Source organism: Carcharodon carcharias, chromosome 15 (genome assembly GCF_017639515.1).
Source record: "Carcharodon carcharias isolate sCarCar2 chromosome 15, sCarCar2.pri, whole genome shotgun sequence".
Lineage (NCBI taxonomy): Eukaryota > Metazoa > Chordata > Chondrichthyes > Lamniformes > Lamnidae > Carcharodon > Carcharodon carcharias.
The window spans coordinates 43,204,257-43,231,704 of record NC_054481.1 but is presented as its reverse complement, the minus strand read 5'-3'; the positions used below and the strand labels follow the sequence as shown (position 1 = coordinate 43,231,704).

The 27,448-nt window shown below is 44.8% G+C and overlaps 1 long non-coding RNA gene across 1 annotated transcript; it reads left to right on the top strand.

Annotated features, from left to right (window-relative positions):
* The first annotated feature begins 14,629 nt into the window (after nucleotides 1-14,629).
* On the top strand, nucleotides 14,630-18,503 carry LOC121288504. The gene is made up of 3 exons (XR_005945369.1): nucleotides 14,630-14,718; nucleotides 15,355-15,520; nucleotides 17,724-18,503. It is a non-coding gene; the product is annotated as an uncharacterized LOC121288504 (long non-coding RNA).
* The last annotated feature ends 8,945 nt before the right edge of the window (nucleotides 18,504-27,448 follow it).

Here is a 27,448-nt window from a genome sequence, read left to right as displayed (position 1 = left end):
AAAGATTCATGAGAATGGTTCCAAGGATGAGGAACTTCAGTTATGATGATAGATTGGAGAAGTTAGGACAGTTTTCTTTGGAGAAGAGGAGGTTGAGAAGAGATTTGATAGAGGTGTTCAAAATCATGAAGGGTTTGGACAGAATAGATAGGGAGAAACTGTTTCCTGAAAGGATTGAGAACAAGAGGGCGCAGATTTAAAGTAATTGGTTAAAGAAGCAAAAGTGTGGTTAGGGTCTGAAATGCACTGACTGACAATGTGGTGGAGGCAGGTTCAATTGAGGTATTCAAAAGGGAATTTGACTTACCTTAAAAGAAAGAATGCACAGAGTTATGGTGAGAAGGCAAGAGAATGACACTAAGAGCAGGATTTTTCACCCTGTGAGTGGACGGCCGCCCAGCCTGAACGGGGCTAAAACAGTGCTTGATGATGTCGGACGAGCATCTGGCGTCATTGTGCACTTTCACAATCTTTTGATCGAAGGGCACACGTGAGAGGCAGCAGCACGCCCGCTGACAATTAAGAGGCCTATTAAGACCCTGAAGCAATTCATTTTATTGTATTTTTCGCTGCCCTCTCAACCGTTCAGTTGGCGGGTGGATAGGCCAGGCAGCCTTTGCATTTTCACGAAACCTCATCCATGGACGAGATGAGGTTTCCAACGGTTACTAAAAAAAAAATTTTCAACATTTTTTTCAGATGTGGGGACATGTTTCTATCATTTGTAAAAGTTTATTTTTGTATTTAAAATTCTTCAGTTCCATGAGGCAACTCTGTGCCTTCAGGGAGCTGTCAGTGTGTGCTTCCCTGCGCATGTGCACACCCCAGCGCTCGCGCTCCTCCTGTCCCCACCCCGGCAGTGCTGAGGCTCTTAGTGTGCGTTTTGCGCTGGCTGGCCATTAATTGGTCAGCCAGCATGAAATCATGGTCAGAGCCCGATTGTGGGCGGCAGTCTGTCTCGTGGACATTCCCGGGCCTGCCTGTTGCGCCCACCCGATGAGGGGAAAATCCTGCCCTAAGTAAACTACTCATTCGGAGAGCAACGCAGACACAATGGGCTGAATGGCCTCCTCTGTGCTGTAACAATTCTGTGATTCACCTGTATCAGTTCCTTAATTTGATCATCATATACTGATCAATTCACCCCCCCTCCCCCGCCACTCACCTACAAACAATATCTGTCAGGACTCATACCTAACATTCATGACCTTCATCATAATTTTGGCCCCCAGTGAATATGAGCATGTCTGTGGAAGGACAATAAAGCCTCACCTAATTATATACTTTTTAAATTCATTTATGGGATGTAAGTCTTGCCTTCTAAGCTAGCATTCATTGCCCATCCCTAATTGCCTTCTTGGTGAACTGCCTTCTTGAACCGCTGTAGACAATATGGTGTAGGTACACCCACAGTGCTGTTAGGGAGGGTGTTCCAGGATTTTGACCTAGCGATAGTGAAGGAACAGCGATATATTTCCATGCCAGGGTGGTGAGTGATTTGGAGGGGAACTTCTGGGTGGTGGTGTTCCCATCTATCTGCTGCCCTTGTCCTTCTAGATGGTAGTGGTCATGGGTTTGGAAGATGCTGTTGAAGGAGCCTTGGTGAGTTTCTGCAGTGTGTCTTGTAGATGGTACACACTGCTGCTACTGTGTGTCGGTGGTGGAGGGAGTGAATGCTAGTGGAAGGGGTGCCAATCAAATGGGCTGCTTTGTCCTGGATGGTGTCAAGCTTCTTGAGTGTTGTTGGAGCTACACTCATCCAGGCAAATGGGGAATATTCCATCACACACCTGACTTGTGCCTTGTAGATGGTGGACAGGCTTTGGGGAGTCAGGATGTGAGTTACTCGCCTAGGATTCCTAGTCTCTGACCTGCTCTTGTACTAATCCACTCAGTTTCTGGTCAAAGGTAACCTCCAGGATGTTGATAGATATTCCAGCATTGGTTACTGGATGAAGATCAGAGCACAATCTCTTGGTAATTTTCTCGTTTCTAGTCTGGGGCTTCTAAGTCCAGTGTTAGGATTCCCACCAAATTACCTCAATAAGTAGTCTCCACTAGTCAGATATCAAAGCTAGGTCATACTTCGCCTCTGTGGATGCTCCTGTGGGATGACTCATCTTCAGCTTCTCAAGGGCAAATAGCAAGAGACAATAAATATTGACCTTGTGGGTGAGGCCACATTGTGACAATGAATGTAAAAAAGCCTCTGGATGGTATCTATTATTTATCATACATGTCAATGTTGCTATTCTGAAACACAATAATTTCTGATGCTGTCCTATAAAACATGTTATCATGGCTCCTGTGCGATACTTCATGTGAAAATATCATAGCTAGACATCTATTGCCAGAGCTTAGTTTACCAGATCTATTCTGATATCTTCATACTTATTCACTTGTGGGCCTCAGTGAGTGTCAGCGGGTGATTTAGCTTTGAGGGCATGTCTGAGTCTGGTCCTGTCCTTGCTAGTCACTCACCTTGGCATCCTTTCCAACAGAGATTACTGGATTCTGATCAGTGGGAGCCTTTGTGTAATTCTCCCTTCCCTCAGCGGGGCTGAAGTTACTGGCAGCATCCCAACAACCACACAGGCTGTGACCATTCACCGCAACAGAGGCCAGGGGCTCAGTTTTCCCTCTGGGGGTCGGAAACAGGGGTCAGGAGTGTTTCTGAGTGCCGAACCCACCCCCAGGGGGGATCAGTCACTCTTTGGGATTTTTATGGAGACAGGTTCCCTGAACAATTTCGGATGGCAGGCAGGCTCTGGAAGCTGGAGGGCCAATCAGAGGCCTTTGAACATGAGAGGAGCAGTTGACTGGAATAAAGGGTAACTAAGAGGGTGTTTCAAAATGGAGGTGTTCCATCACTAACTTTTTAAAACTATAAACAATTATAGAAAAAAGCAGCCAGGCCACTACTGTTGTGTGTGTGTGGGGGGGGGGGGGGGGAGGGGGCGGGGGGTGGTGTGGGGGCTGGGCTTGGGGAGATGGTGCCGGAGAAGGAAATCCCTGAAAAGGGTGGTCTTTGGCTGTACCTGCACCCAGGAAGGTAGGGAGGACCTTAGGCCTGCCTGGACCGCTGCCTCCGTACCTGCAGCTGGGTGCAAGCCTCGAGGCAGTTAAATTGGCCCTTATCGCATTGGGAAACTGGAGGCCGACTGGAAAATCCCAGTTGGCCTTTAACTCTGGTTAACAAGTCTCTAAATGAGCCTAATTGGTTTCCAGCCATGTGGAGGAGGACCGCCCTGCTGACCTTGAACCTGCCTCAACAAAAATGGCCACGCCAGGGACAGAGTTGGAAAACCAGCACACCAGTAGTGGTATTTTCGGCCCCGTCTACCTCCATCCCCAAACCTCGGCCGGGCCTGAAAATTCAGCCACAGGAATCTGACCTGGAACCTTTCTGCCCTGGGTAGGTCAACAAACCAGCGGACGATCTCAATCAGACCCAGCCACGAAATCTTTTCCCAATTTTGTTTTCAGGCTAACCCTGTCACTAATGTATCCAACACATGGGGGAGGATTTTCCCCACGTTGGTCGGCTGGGCCCGGGAGCGGCCATAAAACAGGCCGCCGCCCACGATCAGGCCCCAACGGTGATGTCACGCTGGATGGCCAATTAACGGCCAGCCAGTGTAAATCGTGCGCCGCAGCGCTCAGCGCTGCCAGGGTGGGGGCGGGAGGAGCGCGAGCGCCGAAGTTTGCGCATGTGCAGCAGGTGCGCTCTGTGAAAGCTCCCTGAAGGCGCAGGGCTGTATCAGGGAACTGAAGATTTCTAACATCAAAAATAAAGAAACAAAAAAATAAGGAAAACATGCCCCCACATGTGGCTCTGTCACATGAGTAGGGACATGAGGGAAATGAGTTTAAAACATTTTTATTGCTTTTTCAGTCATTTTTGGAAACCTCATCTCGCCCATGGATGAGGTTTTGCAAAAAATGCAAAGGCCGCCTGGCCTATTCGCCCACCTGCCAACCTTAAAGTTGGACATGCAGCGAAAAATTCAATTTAATCACTTAATGGGCTTTTAGCCCTCTTAGTTGTTGGCAGGAGCGCTGCCAACTCTTGTGTGCCCGCTGACTGAAATATTGCGCGAGTGCGCTTGATGTCGGGATGCTTGCCCGACGTCATCGCACGCTATTTCTCACTCGTGCATGTCGTGTGGGCGCCCGCACACAGCTGAAAATCCTGCCCGTGCGTAAGGTATATGGTATATAGTATCGGCTGTGTTCAATGGTAACGCTCTCACCTCTGAGCAGGTTCACAGTTCCATTACAGGGACTTGAGCATAAAATGTAGCCTGATGCTTCAGCACAGTATTGAGGGAGTGCTGCACAGTTGGAGGTGCCATTTTTAGATTGAGAAGTTAATCTGAGGACCCACCTGCCCTCTCAGGTGGACAAAAAAATACCATGGCATGATTGAAGCAGATATGGGGTGTTCTCCCCAGTGTCTGGGCTTATATTTATCCCTCGAAGAACATGACAGAAAAAATCAGATTATCTGGTCACTATCACATTGCTATTTGTGGGATCTTGCTATGCCCAAGTTTCTGACATTACAACTAGAAATTACACTTCAAATATACTTCATTGATTTTAAAATCCTCTGGGACATCCCAAGGTTGCGAAAGGCACTATATAATTGCAAGTCTTTCTGTTCCTTATTAAAAAATTTAGCTCCATTGCTTTTGGGAAAAACAGCTTGGATTTAGCTGCACAGTTCTGCTTGTTTGACACTCCAGAATTACCCGTGGTCAGCAGAAAAGATATGTAAACGACTCGACAAAGTGTTTTGAAGATTGCTGGTGTAATATATATTCCTTATGCTAATAAAGGTTCATCTAAATTGATCTCTGTCGAGCTTTGTGTCTTGTAATTCAAATACAATGAGCTTCCAGATCTTTGCAGAGCTAAGCAAACTGCAGCCTTTAAAGAGGGCCCATAGTACCTCTGAGAGTAATTACTGGAATCAGCATGCTGTTTTAAATGGCTTAGTCACTCCTTATTTTCTACCACAAATGCTGCTTTTATCCAGCAACAAATATTACCTCATTTCAGAACAGACAGACCAGTTTATATTAATTCCTAGTTTCTGAGGTTTTTCATAACTGATACTTTAAAACATATATTTGTTACAAGCACTTTAGGGGCGAGATTGGGTTCAATCGTGCTTGGGGTAGAGAGGTCCCATGGGGCTATGCTCCATGCCTCTTGAGTGCCTGAATTATGGCCATCGTCATAATGGGTTGGGCATTCCTGGTAGCCACCTTAAATAGTCACTAGGCTGCTTTATAGGCTAATGAGGGGCCTTGTGCCTTTTGAAGGATCCTTGTCCGAGATTGGTCAGAAACTTGGTGCAGCATGATGAGTTTTACCAGTTATTTCTACCGTCTGACCAGTGATTCTCCCCTCACATTCAGCTTCCCACTCCTAACCCCACACAACACCCCCTACCCCCACAGTGGGACATAATGACCAGCATTGAAGCTGGCCTAAATTGGTCAAAAGAAAACCAGGAGGCCTGACAGGGTGTCGGCAGCTCAGCGGAATGACCCAGATGAGGCCAAAGGCCCAATTTCAGGTCAGTCACTGATTTCTGATGGTCGCCAACTTTAGCCCAAAATCGAGCTTGAATGGATATTTCCTCCTTTCTCTGTAACACATTCACTGTTGTCTCCCTTTACAAAGAAGCTGGTGACTAACACTCCATTAAAGCACTTCCATTGACACAATCTGTCTTTTTCAATCTAATAGGAACTACTCATCCACCTTTTAATATGCTGGGGATCTGCTGTACTGAAGCCACTGAGCCTTCATTTTAATCCATTTTCCTCCCACTCTGTTGGCTGCCAGTAAAGCAGCACATTGGTCATCCTAGCCACCTGATCAAATTAAAGCTTTTATTACTGCACTCAATGTGTTTCATTTGAACTGACGATTATTCTAATTACATTTGACTCCCAATGTGCCTGGAAGAGTGAACTTATGCATTCCATGCTGCACACTCTATCAATAGTTCCGAAAGATCCTCCTTTAGGCACCATGCTCCTAAGAGGGCGTTGGTGACAATGGACTTCCATGATATTGGTCCACGATTATGCTTGGCAAATTATTGCAGTAGTTTGCTGTTGCCTTCTGAAGTATGGCTGACCAGGAAACTCTCCTGCACTTACCACCTGCCATCAAACATACTGGAAGGATTTACAGGCTGATCAACCTGTTTGGCCATGTTATGAAACTTTCTTCCATGGCCATCAAGCCCTGAAGGGGGACTGAACCTGGAGCTTCTGGCCACTGTGTCACAAGGCCTCTTCCAACAAAATATAGATTGTTATAACAAAGTTCCCTTCCTTGGTAAGATGAGAAGCTTGCGCTGTTTATTTCTGGGCCCTTACAGCTCCAAACTGGCATTCAAAGCACGCTCACACTATTAGGGTGAATTATGCATGATGCCATATCGTTGAGGATAGTAGCAGGGGCACAATGAATGGTCATTTGAAGTCTGTAGAGCAGGAAGGTCATGACGTCAGTCAGTGTGCAACATTGATTTGATGACCATTCTGCTATTTTGAAGGGAGGCAGTGGCACAGTGGTAATGTCACTGTACTAGTAATCCTAGAGGCCCACATTAATGCTCTGGGGTCATGGGTTCAAATTCCCCCCACGGCAGATGGTGGAATTTAAAATAAATTAATAAATCTTAAATTAAAAACTAGTCTCAGTAAAGGTCACTATTGTTGGTTGTCATAAAACTCACCTGTTTCTCTAATGTCCTTTAGGGAAAGAAATCTGCTGTCCTTATCTGGTCTGGCCTACATGTGACTCCAGACCCACAGCAATGTGGTTGACTCTGAAATGGCTTAGCAAGCCACTAAGTTATATCAAACTGCTACAGAAAAGTCAATAAGGAATGAAACCAGATGCGTCACTCGGCATCAACCCTAGGCACCAGGAATGATAACGGTAAACCCAGCGCTGTTGACCCTGCAAAGTCTGCCTTACTAGCATCTGGGGGCATGTGCCAACATTGGGAGAGCTGTCCCACAGGCCAGTCAAGCAACAGCCTGATATAGTTATACTCACAAAATCATACCTAATTGATAATTTCCCAAACACCACCATCACCATCCTTGGGGATGTCCTGTCCCATCGGCAGGACAGACCCAACAGAGGTGGCGGCACAGTGGTATATAGTCAGGAGGGAGTTGCCCTGAGAGTTCTCAACATTGACTCTGTGCTGCATGAAGTCTCTTGGCATCAGGTCAAACGTGGGGAAGGAAACCTGCTGATTACCATGTACCGACGCCCCCCCCCCCCCCCCCCCCCCCCCCCCAAACTTATGAACCAGTGCTCCGGCATATTGAGCATCACCTTGAGGAAGCAAAAAGGGTGGCAAGGGCACAAAGTGTACTTTGGATGGGGGACTTCAATGTCCATCACCAAGAATGGCTCAGTAGCATCACTGGTTGGAGTCATACCTCACACAAAGGATTGAATCATAAGATCCTGAGGAGTCTTGACAGGGTGGGTGTGGAGACGATGTTTCCTCTTGTGGGTGAATCTAGAACTAGGGGGTCACTGTTTAAAGATAAGGGGTTACACATTTAACATAGGGATGGGGCAAATTTTTTTCACTCAGATGGTCGTGAGTCTTTGGAACTCTCTCCTGAAAAGGTGGTGGAAACAGAGTCTTTGAATGTTTTTAAGGCAGAGGTGGATAGATTCTTGGCAATCAAGGGGGTGATAGGTTATTGGGGGTAGGCGGGATGCACGTTTCAGGTTACTATCAGATCAGCCATGATATTATTAAATGGCGGAGCAGGCTTGAGGGGCTGAATGGCCTACTTCTGCTCCTTGTTCCTATGTTCATATGAAGGCTGTGACTGTTGCATGTCAACCATTTCAGCTCCAGGACATCACAGTGTCCTAGACCCAACCATCTTCATCTGCTTCATCAACGACCTTCCTTCCATCATACGGTCAGAAGTGGGGATGTTCGCTGATGATTGCACAATGTTCAGCACCATTCACAACTCCTCAGATATTGAAGCAGTCCATGTCCATATGCAGTAAGACCTGGACAACATTCAGGTTTAGGCTGATAAGTGGCAAGTAATATTTGCGCCACACAAGTGCCAAGCAATGACTGTCTCCAACAAGACAGAATACAACCATCTCCCCTTCCCTTGACATTTGATGGCATTACCATCGCTGAATCCCCCTCTATTATCATAGGGGTTACCATTGACCAGAAACTGCACCAGCTGTATAAATGCTTTGGCTATAAGAGCTGGTCAGAGACACAGTGGCAGCAGTGTGTACTATTTACAAGATATACTGCAGCAACTCATCAAGGCTCCTTAGACTGCACCTTCCAAACCCATGACCTCTACAACCTAGAAGGACAAGGGCAACAGATGCATGGGAACACTGCCACCTGCAAGTTCCCTTCCAAGCTACACACAATAGTGGTATTGTCACTAGACTAATAATCCAGAGGGTAATGCTCTGGGGACCTGGGTTCAAATCCCACCATTCAATTCTGTAATAAATAGACTAATGGTGAACATGAAACAATTGTTGTAAAAAAACATCTGGTTCACTAATCTTTACTGGGGAAGGAAACCTGCTATCCTTACCTGGCCTGACCCACACCAGCAATGTGGTTGACTCTTCAAGTTTATGGAGGGTAGAATGTGGGAGACCAGCCAGGAGTGCATTGGAATAATTGAGTCTAGAGGTAACGAAGGCATGAATAAGGAGCAGATGAGCTGAGAAGGGGCAAAGTTGAGTGATCTTATAGAGGTGGAAATAGATGGTCTTAGTGATGAAACCAATGTGTGGGCAGAAGCATATCTCAAGGGCAAATATAACACCAAGATTGCAAACAGTCTAGTTTAGCCTCAGACAGTTGCCAGGTTGAGAGATGTAATCAATTGTTAGGGAACAATGTTTGGAGCAGGATCATTGGCTTCAAGATATTGGCTTCAGTCTTTTCCAATATTTAATTGGAGAAAATTTCTGGATAAATTAGGGGTAAAAAATAGAAAACAAATAATTTCAGTGGTGTGTGGGACCTTCCCTAATTTAGCAACAGTGCAGAAGTTGAGAAAAGTGAAGGTGGGGTAGAAATGCGTGTCATCAGTGTACATGTGAAAACTAATGCTGTGCTCTTGGATGATGGCGCTGGATGAAGCATGAAATGAGAAATAGAAGAGATCCAAGGATAGGTACATGGGGGGGACAGCCGAGGTAAAGTGTGGGAGGGGGAAGAGAAACCATTGCAGTTGTAAACCCTATAATGGACAGATAAGAATGGAGCCAAGTGAGAGCGGTCCCACTGAGCTGGCCAACAATGTCAAAGTGCAGAGAAGTTGAGAAAGGTAAGGAGAGATAGTTTACCTTTGTCACAGTCACACAGGATGTAATGTTTGACAGAAATGGAAGCCCTGGCTTCTTCCCCCTCTTTTCCCTAGCCCTGAGGGCACTGAGACCAACTGCAGCACTTCAAGTTGAACAACTTTGTACAAATTTGGATCTCCTTGGCCTGTACGGTCAGTCCACACTGGGGGATAGCTTCCTAAGTGCAACATCCTTAAAACCCATTGCTTTTCATTCAGTGTCTTCAGTAAGATTTGAAGTTGAAATGTAACTAATTTAATATATTGTAACACTGTTAGTTTTGTCAGTCATCACAAATGGTAGCCATATTGAATTTGCAGAAGGATTGGACAATTTTGACATGGTCACCTCAGGATCAGGGATCATGTCATCAGGCACTGGCTGAATAATGGGGGCTACACCATCTATCTATCTTATTTCAGGTATCATATTTTGGTCATGTAACTTTTTGCGTGATATTTAAAAGAACAAAATAGAGACGGAAAGGTAATCGTTTCCTAATGGTTACCTCTGGCCTTGGGGCACAAATGAAGATATGTAGGAGTGGCCATTCTACAAAGGAAGTTCCCAGCAACAGTGATTACCCACCAATTAACCTCTAGACATGGCTAATTGCAGCAATTACACTGCCACACCCTTGTCAATGACTTCTTTCATCTATCGTAAGTAGATAGTAAGATGTGATTATTAAAATAAGAAGGATAATCCAGTATTAAATGGCTGAGTCCAATAAAGGTAAGAACATTTCATGTACAGTTGGTTATTGAGAGATTGCCTTGACCTATATAACACCCAGCTTGGTTTCACCACTGGGCCCAGTCCCACACACTACTGAAATCATCTATTTGCCATTTTTTATTGGCTTTCCATGGATCATCTATTTAGTGACTTTTATTGGTTGAACATCCTTTCTAATTTCCTTGTATTGAATAATCAAGGGAATGGTGTGGCCCATAATACAGAACACTTACTTTTTACTGGGACATAGGGCCAACTGGACTGAGACAGTTGTAGACCTCTCAGTCTTAAAAGGGAGCTGTGGGATGTAGGTGGACCCAAGGCCATTCTCCTGGGAGGTACTTTTCCATATACATATGGGAGGCAGTGAACATGGCCCGCCCACAGTACACATCCGATAGTTACAAGAAAGGCACTGATGATTTTCCTGATATGTACACTGTTTTAGCAGGCAAGATTCCTCCATTGCCTGAGAGCTTCCACATACTCTCATCACCCTCCCCTTAACTCAGGCCAATCATAGCTCCACTCAGGAAGGATATATTGGCCTTGGAGGGGGCACAGAACTGATTCACCAGAATGATACTGGACTAAAAGGGTTAATCATGAGAACAGGTCGCATAAGCTAGCCTTGTTTTTCCTTGAGTGTCAAATACTATAGAATGGTCTTATTTAGGTGTTAAGGATGATTAAGGGTAGATAGAGATACTTTGCTAGTGGAGGCCAAAACAAAGGGGCATAATGTTCAGATTAGAGCTAGGCTGTTCAGGGATGATGTCAAGAAGCACCTTCTTGCAAAAAGGGTAATGGAAAGTTGAAAATCTCTCCCACAAAATGTTGCCACAGCTGAGGGTCTACTGAAGATTTCAAAACTGAGAGTGATAGATTTTGTTAGGCAAGAGTTGTTAAGCATCCTGGATAAATGAAGTTAAGATACAGATCAGGAATGGGTTTGAGGGGCTGAATGGCCTACCCCTGTTCCTATCCTCCTCTTTTAAGATCAAGGGGATCTTCCTGGGTCCTCGCATATATTCATCCCTCAGCAGCAAACGCAAATTATCTGGCAGCTCATTTGCTGTTGGTGGGCCGGAGCTTGTTGTGTCTAAACTAGCTGTTGTTCACCTAGAAAACAAATGACTGCACTTCACCATCAATCCTTTGGTTGTAAAGCACTTTGCAATGACCTGAAGACCTGCCACATAAATGCAAATTCTTTCTTCACTATTTTCTTTTAATAAGAGAGGTTTTTAACTGGTGGGGTTTTTTTCTATTCGATGTGTACAAAAGGAGTTCAAGAATGTGAGGTCTCAATACTACCTTTCTCCTGTGGGGGAACTTAAGGGATAAACTCATTCAAACATGGGAACTTGATCCACATTGGACCACCTAGCCAGCCTCTGCTCGAAATTTCAAACTCAAAGTCAGAAGATTTCATTTTCAGTCACACACCCAAAGGTGGGAATCAGCATTAAAAACATCAAATTCTTTAACTCCTTTTCAACCAGCAGCAATAAGGTGTGTTACTCTAATGTAGAGAAAGTCCTGCAATGTGTCACAGAGGTAGAGTCAGGCGAAAAATGAATATGGAACAAAAACCAGAAGATATCATCAGGAGGGGTGACCAAAAACTTAGTCAAAAAGATGGATTTTAGGGAGGGTCTTAACAGAGGAGAGAGAGTTTGAGCGGTGGAGGAGTTTGGTGGTACGGTGTGGCAGGGCATTCAAGTGCCTGTATTTTCAGTGCTAGGCAGCTGAACGCAGATACCAGAGGTGGGGAGAAGGGAGTGAGGGATTCATCAAAGGCCTCAGTCAGCAGAGTGAAACAGGGTATTTGTAGGGCTGGGGTTACTGAAGGGATAGGGAGTGGTGAGGCCATAAAGGAATTCAAACTTGGTGATAAATTTTAAATTTGAAGCGTTGGGGGACTCAGAGCCAATGTAGGTGAGCATGGGCAACAGTGATGGGTCAGTGGGATTTAGAGCAGGATGAGATTATGGCCAGCAGAATTTCAAGTGAGTGATCGTTCATGGAGGGTGAAGGATGGGTGGCTGCATGGCTAGGAGAACATTGGAACCGTTAAGTCTGGAGGTGTCAATCTACTGAGGGTACTGATGTTAATAGGTTGGAAGCTCAGCTCAGGGTCAAATAGGATACAAACAGTCTGCTTCCACTTGAGGTTGTGAAGGGGCATAAAATTGATGCCAAGGACATGGAATTAGCAGCGTTGCACCAAGATAATGACTTTGTCCTTTCTAATGTTTCAATGGAGGGGATTGCAGCTCACATAAGATGTCAGAGAAGTACTCTGACAGCATAGCAGAGGCTATGTGGAGGGAAAGGTTTAGGAAGAACAGCTTTGGGGGAGGGGAGGTGGGGACAAGGGAATCAGAGGACTGGGGGCAAGGTGACACCATCAGGACCCGATCTCCAATTCTAGTCAGAGACCTGGGTGAAGGAGCAGTGGCGACTTCCCTGTCAGCCCAGACCTGCTGGGAGGGGGACTGTGGACCAGAAGACCTCCAGGCAGCTAGGTTAATTTTTATTTAAGATCTTCCAGTAGTCAAGGGCCCCACAAGGAAACCTTGGACCTCCTCATAGCCTTGACCTTCCCCCACTCACCTCTGACCCTTGACCCCAAACTTCTTATCACTTATTTGAATGGTGGGGATCGATCTTGCAGGTCTCAACTCAGCTGCATGCCTACAATCTCCCACTGCCGCCAGTCAAGTAGGTCTGGTTTGCGTAGAGACTGCAATGAGGCCCAGCCATTCAGATCCTCATCCCTGGTTCTCAGGATGTACTGCTCTCTTCAGGACTGGTGTGGACCAGAGGCCACGACCACCCTCACCCACACTCCCTCGAGTTTAAAAAGTGTGGACTCAACAATGAGGACTAGGCAGTTTTTTGAGTTTCCGTTGCCTACAGAGCCTCTTTAAGACCATATGGGAAAGAGAAAGACAATCAGCTTGTTTGGTACTGAACGTCTGATATAGTCAACATCAGACTGAACACAGGGAGTGCTTTTCATTCTCCTAAAGGACAGCAGTAACATAGATTGTCAGTCCGTCAAAGTGAATCAGCTGTTTCTCAAACAGTGGGACTTGGCTTGAGGTCACAGATGATTTCACCACAAACAGTATCTATTGCTGGAAGGAGTGGCGAGAGATCTCCAGGCAAGTGTCAGCTTGGTTTTAAAGGGCATTTAGGGATCGTCACAGAATTGACATGGAAATAAAATTGCGGGTCTTTTCCTTCATCGGAATTTTCAGTCCAATTACCACAAAGTTGCAAAATTTGGGAAGAAGAAAGAAAAGTCATATCAATCAATCAAAATGCAAGCCTGCTTTAGCGTCGCAAAAAATGTTGATTCCCTCGGCAGATAGGACAGATTCCTGCACAGATACACCTCAGGGAAATGAAAACTGAGCAGTGATATGGACAATGACAGTGACATGGGTTTTGGCACTTAGGGCTCTGAAGGAATATTATTGTTAGAAGGCAACAGGAGTCTTCCTGTGGACTATCCCCCGTGGTATAAACACCCTGGCCCTCAGAGAACTGATGCATGGTATCTGCATAAACTTGAGATCATCCAAAACTCTGCTGCCCAGTCCTAACCTGCACCAAGTCCCATTCACTGGACTACATTGGCTCCAGGTTAAGAATGTCTGAATTTATAAATTCTCATCCTCGTTTTCAGATCCCTCCGTGGCCTTGTCTCTCCCTATCTCTGTAATTTCCTCCAGCCCTACAACCCTCCAAGACATCTGCTCTCAACTCTGGCTTCTATAATCACTCCACCAATGATGGCTGCACCTTCACTTGCCAAGGCCCCGTTCCCTCCCCTCCCCACACTTCTCCGCCTCTCTACCTCACTTTCCCCCTTTAAGATGCTCCTTAAAACCTAACTCTTTGAAGCTTCTGGTCATCTGACCTAATATTTCCTTGCTGTCATATTTTGCTTTAGTGTTCCTGTGATGTGTCTTGGGATGTTTTATTACATTAAAGGCACTATATAAATATACATCATTGCTGTTATTGATCCTTGAAAATATGAGTTGGATAAAATATGTAAGATAATGCAAATAATATATTGAATAGAGTCAGAGACCTTGGGGGGAGATGTAGTGCAAAGGGTTAATGTTAACTATGTAAATAGACAGTCTACATCATCAGTGATGTAAGATCACATGACAACAGAGCATCCTGAGGGATGGTTCTGTGTGAAGCCTTGTCCTGTATATAGTTCAAAGAATGTTTAATAAAAGGTAAAGTTTATCAACAGCCCTGCCTCCAGCAGTCTCTATCGCTCCTAACTAAGAACAGCCTAAGCTAAGGCTCACAACGATGATAACAGCTTTACTAATGGGTTGGTGGACTAAAGGGACTTGTTGATAGGATAGATAGGAACAGTTGGAATCCAGCAGCTCTTATTGTAACACTCTAGTAATCTGTTCATACCAGTCATTTTACAAACAGGCTGGGAGAAAACAAAATGGCTGTCCCAGCCAACCTGCTTCCCAGAACAGCTGTGTTCCCTCACTTAACAGTTTAAATCTTTCCTACTTTAAGGTAATCTTCTTTCTGCTCCACCTATGATTGTTAAGTGCAGCACCCAGTGCAGAACTAAGTTAAGATGCAGGTTTGATTCCTGACCAGACCCATCACAGCCAAGGCTGCGAGAATGCTGCACATGTCGTCTTCTGGATGATGCATTAAACCAAGATCCCAACTGACTTCTAAGACGAATGTATAAGATCCGTGATATTATTTCAAAGAAGGGTAGGGGAGTTTTCCCCGGTGTTCTGGCCAGTATTGGTCCCTCAACTAAAACCTAAGTTAACCCCTCAGATTGTCTGATCATTACCACATTGCTGTTTGTGGGAGCTTGCTGTGAGTATAAACTGGCTACTGCATTTCCTATGTTACAACAGGGTCTTCATGCCAAAGGTACTTCATAGGCTGTAAACCACTTTGTGATGTCTGAAGATCATGAAAAGCACAATAGAAATGCAAGTACTTTCTTTCACCTATAAACGTACCACTCTGTTCATGGCTGTGCCTGCCACTGTGATCTGGGTTTGAAGCTTTGTCTACACCAATAGGTGGCAATCTGCGCATCTCTAGGAGATTTGTAAGTCAAATAATGTGCTGTGTTGCTGCAGTTATCATTCTAACATCTGTAAACACCATGTTTTCTGCTTGAAGTGTGAAGAGACAACATTTCAGGAGGAAGACAAAATGGGAGGAGAGGAGGAAGTGGCAAGACTTGGGTTTCCATACACCCAACGGTCTCAGATCAGGAGAAAATAGAAAGGAAACAGCCCAACCACATTTATACAGCACTCAGAGGGAAGTGGATTCGTGGAATGAGGTAAGTATTGGGTGGGCATTTTCAAGTGGGAAAGTGGCCTCTTGTAGTATGAACCATGAACAGAAACATGAGGCAGAACTTTCCCCCATCGGGGTTGGGGGGTGGGGACGTTCAAGAGCAAGTGCGTGGAGGTGCGCCACCATTTTACATGGGTGGGCCAATTAAGGATGTAGAGATCGGCTGCACATTAAAAAATATTGAAAACAAAAGAAAATTTCCCTGACATGTCCCCTCATGTGACACTGTCACATGAGTTGGGACATGTCCATCACTTCCAGTTTCACTTTTATTAAAAATTTATAAACAAACATGAAACCTCATCCCACCCATGGATAAGGTTTCATGCTTTTTCCAATGCCCACTAGGGCTCCCGACCTGCCCACCAACCTTAAGGTTGGACGGGCAGGTCCACTAATCACATTAATTACTTTGTCAATTGCCTCAATTGGCCGTTGACAGGTCGGCGGATGCACGGCTGACTTGGCTGAGCCCCTGCCAATCTGAAAATTGAAATGGGGTGCGGTGATGTCGGCAGTTCCGCCCAATGTCATCCCGCGTCATTTTATACATCAACGATTGGGCCCCGCCCCCTACTTGCCGACCGGGAAATCCTGGCCATAAGATAATTCCCAAAGTCTCCACATAAAGATCCTGAAATTAGATCCTGTTCACAGATTCTGCTTCTGGAATGTTCCACTGGAGCGAAGGAACCTTCACCATAGTGGAGTGTATAACAACAGTAACAACTTACATTTATATGATTACTTTAAGTCAATAAAACATTTTAAGTTGCTTCGCAAGAGTAATATCAAACAAAATTTGACACCGAGCTGCATAAGGAAGTAACCAAAAGCTTAATCAATGAGGTAGGTTTTAAGGAATGTCTAAATGGAGGAGAGAGAACTAGAGAGGTGGAGAGGTTTAGGGAAGGAATTCCAGAGCCTGGGGCCTAGATGATGGAAGGCCTGGTCTCAAATGGTGAGACTGGAAATCACAAGTGTGATAGAGGGCAGAATTCGAGGAGCATAGAAATCTCAAAGGTTGAGAATTTTACATGAAAGGACTGTTTTCTGTTGCACTCTGTCAGACTCACTGAATTCATATCCCTGCTTTGACTTTATTTTGGATCCAAAACTAACAAAAGAAGATATGGTGTCAGGACAGTTGAGTGGTTTAACTGCACTACTAACTGGCATGGTGCTGTCACTTGTTGCTCTGGAATCTCAGGTATAAAAATGAAAGATGTTGAGCTAGTTAATTAGGGCACTGTTGTGGCATTACAATTCACCTCAATGTACCAGTGGTGGGAAAGAAGGGGGTGAGTTCCAGTTCTAAATCCTATTATCCCTGCTGGAACCTGCAAGTGTGTGGATGACATGTGAACAGCAGATCATATTTGACTACATGAAGAACAGACACATTAGTGAGGTTGCTGCAGTTATCATTAACGCATTGTCCCCTCACCGCCAAGCAACACTCCACCTCTCCTTTAAGCAGTGACAGGACTGTTGAGTTTCCTGCCCTCACATAATCCACCAGCCACCCATAAACAGTGCGATTAGCTCTGAATGGTTGCCTCTTATATTTAAATGAAGCCGAATCAGGAAAAGTAGTAGAGCCTCCTGGTGAAATGATCAGGTTGGTGGAGTGGATACTTAGTCCTCCCCGCCGCCCCCTGCTTCCTCCCCAGTTGCCTACCACCCCATTCATGCAGACACACACTCTCTCACTCAGAACCAGTCCTTGATGCCTAGCTGCTGTTCTCCACTGACCCATGGAGATTTTCAGTTGGAATTCCAAGAACCACTGCAATGGCTTGTTATCATAAATCATCTGAGCAACTCAGCCACCTGCTTTGTGACAGAAGTGTGGAGTTTCAAAGCTCGTTCGGCATCAGCACAAACCAACAGATAACACAGAAAGATTAACAGCTATTTCAGTCTTACAGCTTGCTGTGTAGAATAAAGGTTGTAACTTTGATAATTACATCAGTCACGTAAACACCTGATAAGTGAATGACTCATTTTCCACAAAAGAAAACTTTTATTGCTGCACTGCTCTTTACTTAACAGAAATGCACCATGATATATTAAGTCTTGTGTGATGTACACAGCAACCTTTCTGATTCACAGCAGGCCAGCCTGCTTATTATCATGCCAGTTTATGTCACAATGGGTTTATCATTCATTTCAATCATTTGCAGGTTCCAAAGGATGAGGTCAGAGCAACTGTCTAAAAGCACAGGAACCATAAATCATCAGCCCTGCCTCCTCCCTCAGTTGATTAAAGGAGTGGACCCAGTTAAGGAAACAATGTGCTAACTCTGTGAGAATGATATGGGAAAGTACCAAGCCACAGGCAACAATTTACGATCAAAAGGGATGGAGATGCCGCACAGTGTTGGAGATTACAGGGCAATTAACCTCACCTGCTATTCCACTTTGGCAAAAAACTGAAGAACGTCTCTAAAAAGAGACCTTAAGGCTATGTAGAGTAATCTTACAGCCTGTGCCAATGTGTGGGGAAGACTTCCAGAAGAAAAACAGCCTGGGCTTTTTTTGATCGACCAATCAGGATGACACTGGCTGCCCAAGGTCACCAAACAAAAAGCAACACAACAAACAACCCTTTCAGAGCACCACTTATATATAGAGTTGCCAACCCTCCAGGATTGGCCTGGAGCCTCCAGGGATTGAAGACCAATCTCCAGGATACTGCTGTGTGCAACCCTGGAGAAAAAAAATATTGGGACATTGAAAAAGGTAGTTTTTTTGTCATTTTCTTTGAACATTTCTCTTTATCAGGTGTAAAAATGTTGGAAATGGAAATAAAAGGCTGTTTAGCTGACAGTCAAGCATCATCTAATTTGGAATGAGTCTTTTTGCTTTCCAATTGATGTAGAAAGGCAGTACATCATAAGGATGGATGTGTTGGCTGACTCATGGCTGGAGCGTGGGAGCAAGTCATGTGATGAAACCTCCAGGGATACATCTAATCACAATTGCCAACCTGATTTACAGAGGAAGCTCTTTGATGGAGCCACATGCGCTGTGGATAAACCGGTGGATGTACTGTACTTAGATTTCCAGTAGGCATTTGATAAGATGCCACATCAAAGGTTATTGTGGAAAATAAAAGCTCATGGTGTAGGGGGTAACATATTAGCATGGATAGAAGATTGGCTAGCTAACAGTAAACAGAGTAGGCATAAATGGGTCTTTTTCTAGTTGGCAAGATATAATGAGTGATCTGCCACAGGGATCAGTGCTGGAGCCTCAACTTTTTACAATTTATATAAATGACTTGGATGAAGGGAATGAAGGTATGGTTGCTAAATTTGCTGATGATACAAAGATAGGTAGGAAAGTAAATTGTGAAGAGAACATGGGGAAACTACAAAGGGACATAAGTAGGTTAAGTGCATGGGCAAATGGAGTATAATGTGGAAAATGTGAAATTGTCCATTTTGGCAGGAGGACTAAAAAAGAAACATATTATCTAAAAGGGGAGAGATTGCAGAGCTCTGAGATTCAGAGGGATCTGGGTGTCCTAGTGCATGAATTGCAAAAGGTTAGTATGCAGGTATAGCAAATAATTAGGAAAGCTAATAGAATGTTTTTGTTTATTGTGAGGGGAATTGAATACAAAAGTAAGAAGGATTTGCTTCAGTTTACAGGACACTGGTGAGACCACATCTGGAGTATTGTGTACAGTATTGGTCTCCTTATTTGAAGAAGGATGCAAATGCATTAGAAGCAGTTCAGAGAAGGTTTAATAGACTTACACCAGAAATGGGCGGGTTGTCTTATGAGGAAAGGTTGGACAGGCTATACTTGTATCCTGGAGTTGACTTGATTGAAATTTTAAGATCCTGAGGGGTCTTGACAGGGTGGATGTGGAGAGGATGTTTCCTCTTGTGGGAAAATCTAGAACTAGGGGTCACTGTTTAAAAAGAAGGGGTCACCCATTTAAGACAGAGATGAGGAGAATTTTTTCCCTCAGAGGGTCATAGGTCTTTGGAACTCTCTTCCTCAAAAGGTAGTAAAGCTAATTCTGAATAGTTTTAAGGCAGAGGTAGATAGATTCTTGATAAACAAGAGGGTGAAAGGTTATCGGGGATAGGCAGGAACGTGGGGTTGAGGTTACAATCAGAGCAGCCATGATCTTATTGAATGGCAGAGCAGGCTCGAGGGGCCAAGTGGCCTATTCTTGCTCCTAATTCGAATGTTCGTATGTTTGTATGGAAAGAAGCATATGGTCCAATCAAATTAAAAGCCAAAGTAGAATCATAGAATGATATAACACAGAAGGAGCCCATTCAGCACACTGTGCCTTTTTTGCATTGATTAATGGGACGTGAGCATCACTGGCAAGGCCAACATTTATTGTCCATCCCTAACTGCCAATGAGAGGGAGGCGTTGAGGCATCTTCTTGAACTGCTGAAATCATAGTGTAGGTACACCCACAGTACTGTTAGGAAGGGAGTTTCAAGATTTTGACCTTGCGATTGTGTGCCCTTTTATTGGATTGAAGAAAGCCTTCGACAGAGATTGGACCTGAGGGTTGTTTGTGATTCTGTGATATCCAAACTTGCCTGCTGAAAGCACTCAAACCGTCCGAATGATTAAAGTCAATAAGAATCCACAAAGATTTTGCCTCAAGCTACTTTTCTTTCATTGTGTGTGAAGTTTCTGTTGGTCGATTGAGGAACATTGCTGCAGGGAAGTGAAATAGGCTTGTGTCAGTCCCTAGCATTGCCATGTCAGCTGGAGTACAGTTCAGACAGAAACAACATCCTCCACTCTCAGACTCCAAAGAACACTCCAATCCCCCAATACCGTCCTTTCCATTTTTGCACACAAGCCATTCTGTGGCCTCTCCGATGTCCTAACTTAAGGGCGGTTTTGTGAGTTAAGGCCTGGTGTGGCACTAAGTTTTATAAATGTCCAATCACAGACTTTGGTCTGTGTCATCTTGCTTTTTAACGTGTGCAATAAATTTTCCAGCTAGTTACTAACATGCAGCAGCACCCAACCGCCCTGCTTGAAAGTTTGAACTCTGAATATTATGAAATGTTTCCATTCACCGTCCCAATCATGGATTAAACAGTGAAGCAGGTCCTGTTGTGTTTTATGTCCAATAGCAGCCACCAGTTATAAAACACACTGGGGGCGGGGGTAGGATTTTAACCCCCACCTCTCCCCATACTTGACTTAAGACCAGAGAAAGTGAGGCGGTGGTTAAAAATAACAATTACGAAACCCAACTCGAATCCTCCTTCAACTGCTGGTTTCAGCATGAAAGTTGAGGGGTGGGTGACTCAACTACTTTCCAGAGGCAGGCCTATTATTTAACTCTGTTAATGAGGCTGCGTGTCTCAGGTTTTAGGCCAGTTTTACATTTAACAGCTGTGGGCTGGGTTTCTCAGGGCTTGGGAAACTTAGCAGCTGAAGGGAGGTGAGAAAGGTCAGATTCAACAGGTAATCACTTTCCTTGTACAGCTTCTGGGCCATTCAGATCAGCAAGACTCCCTCTCTGGCCCCTGGAACTAACTTGCATCCCTGCCTGTGATTGGACACCTCTTCCTACACCAATGGTCCTTCTCAATATTCCTCTGACCCAGAGTCTCACCTTCCTCTCCATTCCCTGTTTGTGGCCTGTTGCTGCAGGCCATCCTACCCAATCGGATGTCGGGAACCTCATTGTAATACATCTGCATATCATTATAAGGCCAGCCCGCCGGAATCACCCCCCCCCCGCACTGTTAGATCATCCGCCCACGTCAACGTGAACAGCACATAAGGGACATGCACCTGGCGAGCTGCACTTCGCTCGGGACTTTGAGGTTTGTTTGCCTACTTTGCTTCGGGCAGCACTCACAGTCATCAGCACCAGGCTTCACAGACAGCACCACATCATTTTTAGGGGGACTCACGGCAGGTCCCTACCTACCAGGGGGAGGCTTTGTATGGCTTCAGAGCTAGGGCTTGCTTGAGGAAGGGGGAGAAGTGGCCTCAGGCAAGGGAAGAGGCTGCAGGGTAAGGGCTGTACTGGGGAAAGGGGATAGCTCAAGGTGTGTGTGGGGCACATGTTGATATGTGCATGTGGCCTCAAGATGGTGAGGGCTGAGGAAGCAATCTCCAGGGGAGATGAGGCCAGATGGAGGTGTGAGGGTGTGTGTGAGAGAGTGAGTGGTGAGGTCCCTTGAGCGAGTGAGTGAGATGCCAGAGAATGTGTGATGGCCTCGTGAGTGTGTGATTTTAGAGTGACGAGATGGTTGCCTTATCCTGGCGGCACAGAAGAGATCATTCATCCTCTATCTGCATGGGATGGCCAACCTCCTCTGTGCAGCATTGGCACTGACCACCACTGTCATCACATACCCAGCTGAAGTGGTAATGTTGCTGCCCCTCCTGTGGTCAGAGCGGGGGGGTAGAGGACATCACGGCGGGCTTCCAAAGCATCCAAAATGCACTCGAGGGGCACGTCACTAAACCAGGGTAGGCTGTAGACTTCTTGCCTATCGGGGCCATGTCTTCTTTGTAGCAGCCCTGGGCTGGAAACACTGAGAGGTGTGCCAGCAGCTGTACTTTAAATGTAGCGCCTGGCATAATGAAGTGGTGAGATGATGGCGTAGTGGGCGAATAGGAGCCCGCCTATCATCGGAACGGCATGTTTCCCGGGAATGCATAATTAATATGGCGGGATTGGGACGATAAGGTGTGAGAAGCCATCATTGCAGCTGTCATTTCTCTGGCCCGCTACCGCACTTGGTGTAATTCTGGGATGATTCTGCCCCCTGAGACCCATTGAGCTTGCTCCATCCAGAGTCTAAATTAGATTATTTCCTCAAGGTTTTCTCTCTTGTTTGGCTTGTTAATTCCCCACTTTAGATAAAACCATTTTCTTTTTCTCACATCTCTGTAAAAAAAGAAATAAGGTGTGTTGGTTATACCTTGAATAATGCTGAAAAGTTCAGCTCACCCACTGTTAACCTGACTTCCTTTTAAATGGTGCCACTTGACCCCAAATCAGCAACTTCTCTGGGCGTCTGTTCCAAATGTTGACCATCCCTGTGGGGAAATTTTTATGTTTTCTGATGTTGAAGCTTGTATGAGATTCATTGCCTTGGCCTGATCTCACTCTTCAAGTTAAGTCAATTGTTTACTTCAGCAACCCTGGCTGGGAACACTGCCTGTGTGAATATCAGGGTCAGGTTAGACTCTGACGCCCATCATGGTATATGACAGGTTGCCAATACTCAAGTGTTCAGCCCAGCACACGAAGGATCAGCACTGGTGTCAGATCCCGAGCAAACTGATGCCTGCGGGTCCACATGTCATCAGTGTCTTCAGAAGAGGAGGCAAGATGAGGATGGAGGAAAATGGGGAAAGTGGAACGTGCATTTCTATAGCACCATTCATAACCTCAGGATGTCCCAAGGTGCTTTTCAATCAATGAAAGTGCTTTTGAAGCGTAGTCACTTTTATATGCAGAAACTGAGGCAGCCAATTTTCGCAGAACAATTTCCCACAACCAGCAATATGATAATGACCAAATCATCTGTTTTACTGATGTTGGCTGAAGGAAAAATATTGGCTGGGAAACATGGGAGAACTCTCCTCACCTTCTGCAAAAACAATGCAATGGAATGTTTTTATGTCCACCTGAAAAGGTAGGCAGGGTTGTGATTAAATGTGGCATCCAGAAGACAGCACCTCCAACAGTGCAGCGCTCCCTCAGTACTGCTCTGGGAGTGTCAGCCTAGATTTTGTGCTCAAGTTCCTGGGTTGGAATTTGAACCCATAATGCCCTAAAACTGAGATAGGAGTGCTACCATTGCTACCAGGAAGTGGATAGGTGAGTACTTTTGGTATATTCTTGTCCTTGTCACTGTTAGCTTATGAGGCAAGAATAATCTTAATGGGCTTTAATTCTGTTAGGATGCAAGTGCCTGAGGCAAACGTAAAGTACAAAGAATTTTGCAATAAAATGACTATTGAATAAATCTGCCCACTTTTGCTGTGATTGCTGCTGTGTAGGTTTTGATTACATTGCCCATTTCGAAGCAGCCGCAAACACTTGTGTCTGACGAGTGTGACAAGAAAATTATAATACATACAGCAACATCTAGAGGGAAGGAGTCAAAATATCTGGGACTGGGCATTAAAAAGTGGCATTATTAGATAAAAAAGAATGATTGAGGATGTAATGCACAAAACTGAGGTGGCAGGCAGTGAGTGGGAAGCAACAATCAGTGGCACCAACTGTACCTTGAATATGCTCTGATCATATTTGCATTTATGTGGGGCTGATGGGTAGATCAGGAAATCAAATTAAAAATATATATTCATAATTTTAGTAAACTTGTTCAAATTTCTAGGTTTCCTTACCCTTGGCACATGTTTTGTTATTCTCCCTCTCTCTCCCTTCCTCTCACTTTCTCTCTTCCTTCCTCTCTCCCTCTCTCTCCTTTCTTCTTTCCCTCCTTCCCTCTTCCCCCTTCCATATCTTGCTCCTTCCCTTATTCTCTCATTCTCTCCTTTGCTCTCCCTCTCTTGCCTTTCCATCCTCCTTCCATCTCCCGCCCTTCCTTCCCTGTGTGAAAGCATGCCTCTGAATCCCTTGATGAAGTTGGGCTTAGGATCAGCAACAATGTGGAATCTTGTAACGAATTAAAGGACATATTCCCATACTCAGCGACTGCAAAGGATGGAGGGGGCTGAGATTACTTAGGTCAGCCTGCCTACTTGATAGCTCAGCAAGTGGCTGAGCCATTCAGATCAGAAGGTCCCAGGCCTGAGTCTTTGGCAGTGCTGCGTTTTTTGATCTCAGCCAGAGGCAAGAGGTGCTTTTATTGACTCTGCTGTGATTTCTGCAACCTATGCTGGAACTGTCTATTTATGGATATTGGACCTTGGTGCCCCCATATCTAAATAGCCTGTCCAGTTTCATATAGCACAAGGCTAGTTAGCTCAGTTGGGTAATGGTGTTTTGCTTAATAATGTCAATGGTGTGAGTTTAACTCCTGTACCAGCTGAAGTAGTTCTTTAGGGGACTGTCTCTTCTATTTTCCCCAGAGTGATATCATGGAATAATTAGCAATCCTTGGATAATGGGGATGCTACATGAACAGAGAGAGTCTCACATATTAGGCTACTTGCTTGTCATGGAGTCATTTACAGAAGAAGGCTATTGAGCCCATTGAGTCCATGCTAGCTCTCTGTAGAGTAATTCCGTCAGTCCCATTCTCACAAACCTTCAAGTGCCCATCCAATTTCCTTGTGGAATCATTGATCACCTCCACTTACTTGTGGACTGCGAGTTCCAGGTCATTACTACTTGCTGCTTAAAAAAGTTCTTCCTCACATTCCCTGTGAATCTCTTGCTCAAAGATCTGTGTCCCCTAGCCTTTTTTGTGAGGTACCAGAGCATAACTGGTGCTTATGGAACTGTAGCCAAGGAGTCAACACCTTCAGGAGACAGAGGAGGAGGTGAAAAATTGGCAACAACAGAAGAGTGTTGTTATGTAAGCTGCCTGATGCCCCACCTGCTGGCATCAGTGTCTGAGTCACATTATGGGATGGATTTTCCTGTGACTGCACCTGAGTACAAAAAATACAGGAAAATCACAAGAAGGAATCACAGGCCCCCCAGTGGAACCTGTACAATTTTGTCTGTTAATTTAAATGGATTGCAATTGAGGGAGGGGAGGTAGAACGGGAGAGGATTCAGTTCAATCAGAGGGAGCCCTTGCTGGTATTCATTCTTCTTTTTCCTTTCTGCCACATGCTTGACATCCAATAGTTGCAGGTACAGGAAATGTTCCCATAAGTCTGCTTAATAAGCAATGAGCCTCACATTAGGAAGATCTGACACTCAGCCCTTAGTCTGCATTGCACCTGATCTCAACCAAGGCTCTAAAGAGTTTCCATAGTAACCCCCAATCCAGGCAGAGGGAAATTACAGAATCACAGGATTGTTACGGGGAAGAAGGAGGACATTTGGCCCTTCAGGTCTGCAACAGCTCTCCGAATGAGCAATTCAGTTAGTGTCTTCCCCCACCTTCTCCCCATAACACTGTGCATTCTCCTCTTTCAGATCTTATTCTCCTTTGAATGTCTCAGCTGAACCTCACACTCTCAGGCACTGCACTCCAAACCCTAACTACTAGCTGGTGAAAAAGTTTTTCCCCATGTTGCTTTTGCAAACAGTTACCTACAGTTTAGCGGCAATTTCTATTCCAGTGGCCTGCTGGGAAGCTGGACTGTTCAGGCACTGGGTGTACATTATTTGACATAGCTGTGATGGCCCTTCTCTCAACACTCACACAGGAAGTATGGCTACTGGACAAGGTAGTAGAGAGAGACCAGTACCAACAAAACTATAGTCCAGCAAGAGTCAGTGCCTTCAGGAGATGATTGAAGAAAATTGGATTTTTTTTTTAACGTGGACCTACAACAATCACTTGCATTTACATAGCACCTTTTAATGTAATAAAATATCCCAAGGCACTTCATAGAAGAATCATTAGGACAAAAATTAACACCAAGCCAAGGAAAGATACAATAGGACAGTCAACCAAACACTTGTCAATGAGGTAAGTTTTAAGCAGCAACTTAAAGGAGAGGTGATGAGGTTTAGGAACAGAATTTCAGAGAGAGCTCAGACAGCTGAAGGCACGGCCACCAATGGTGGAGCCTAGGAACTGGGAAATGTCAGTATTGGATAAATGCAAAGTTCTCAGTTGGCTGGAGGAGATTATAAAAAGCAGGGAAGTTAGGCAGGGGGACGAGGGCTTGGAGGGATACGAAAACAGGGGAGCCAGTACAGACACGATGGGCCGAATGGCATTCTTCTGTGATGTAATGATTCTGTGAATTGAGGTGCTTTTGGAGCAGTAGGTTGGTGGGAACAGGGGTGATGGGTGAACAGGACTTTATATTTTCAAAAGTTTATCGAAATCACATTCCAATCTGCTTCATTTTAGTCACACGTAAGATAGGCAAGTACTACCAATATCACTGTAATCTGTCCAATACTCAATCCCAGCCCACAATCCTAACATCATTCCCTTTATTTGCTGATTAGTCAGACACAGAGTTAATTTTTAAAAAAATCTATTAATTCTTGGCACATATGTATCAAATTATTGTTCCCTTTGCAGTTTATAACTGTATTTTCTAACACAGTACCACTTGCTACCCTCATCTCCCTATTCCTTGGAAGGAGAGCTGGAGGCCATGACAGAAGCTGAGGCTAGTAGCCAGTCATGTTCTGCACCTACAGTCAGGTGAAATCCTGTGAGCCTGTGACTGATCTGCTTCTGTTGGCTGTAGCAGTGGCCTACAAGTTAGCACCCCCTACAGGTCACACTTGGAATACATTCCCTTTCAGCCAAACAAGGTTCGCCCTTTAAATTTGAAAATAGTCTGGTTTGTTTTGTATCGCCTGAAATGTCTGCATTTAGTTCCTGTCACATAAACAATGGAAAAGAAATAATATCTGTAAGTTCACGTAAAGTTTAAGGAAGTCAATGTTGACATGTTTAGACATTTTGGAAATATGCATATTAACTCTTGGCCTGCTGCATACCATTGCACAAAAGCGGAGTCTGCCACTATAAGCATTAACACTCTACAAATAAACATTTGATTTTGGACGTGTAAGAATAAATATTTGGACCTGTTTTATCTTGGTTCTTACTCTGCCGTCTGTAGCTGTTCTTTTACCCATGTTCCCCCTTTCTCCGGAACTCCTTTGTTGAAACCCTTGACCTCGCCAACTTCCTTCCCTTTTTCAAAACCCCTTCTCTCTTTAACTGTGCTTTCACAGTCCTTCACCCATTTCTGGTCCCCTTTGCTTTTCTGCCCAATGTTCACCATTTTCCTCAGCCCTGTACAGCAGGCTGAAATGTTTTTCTCTTT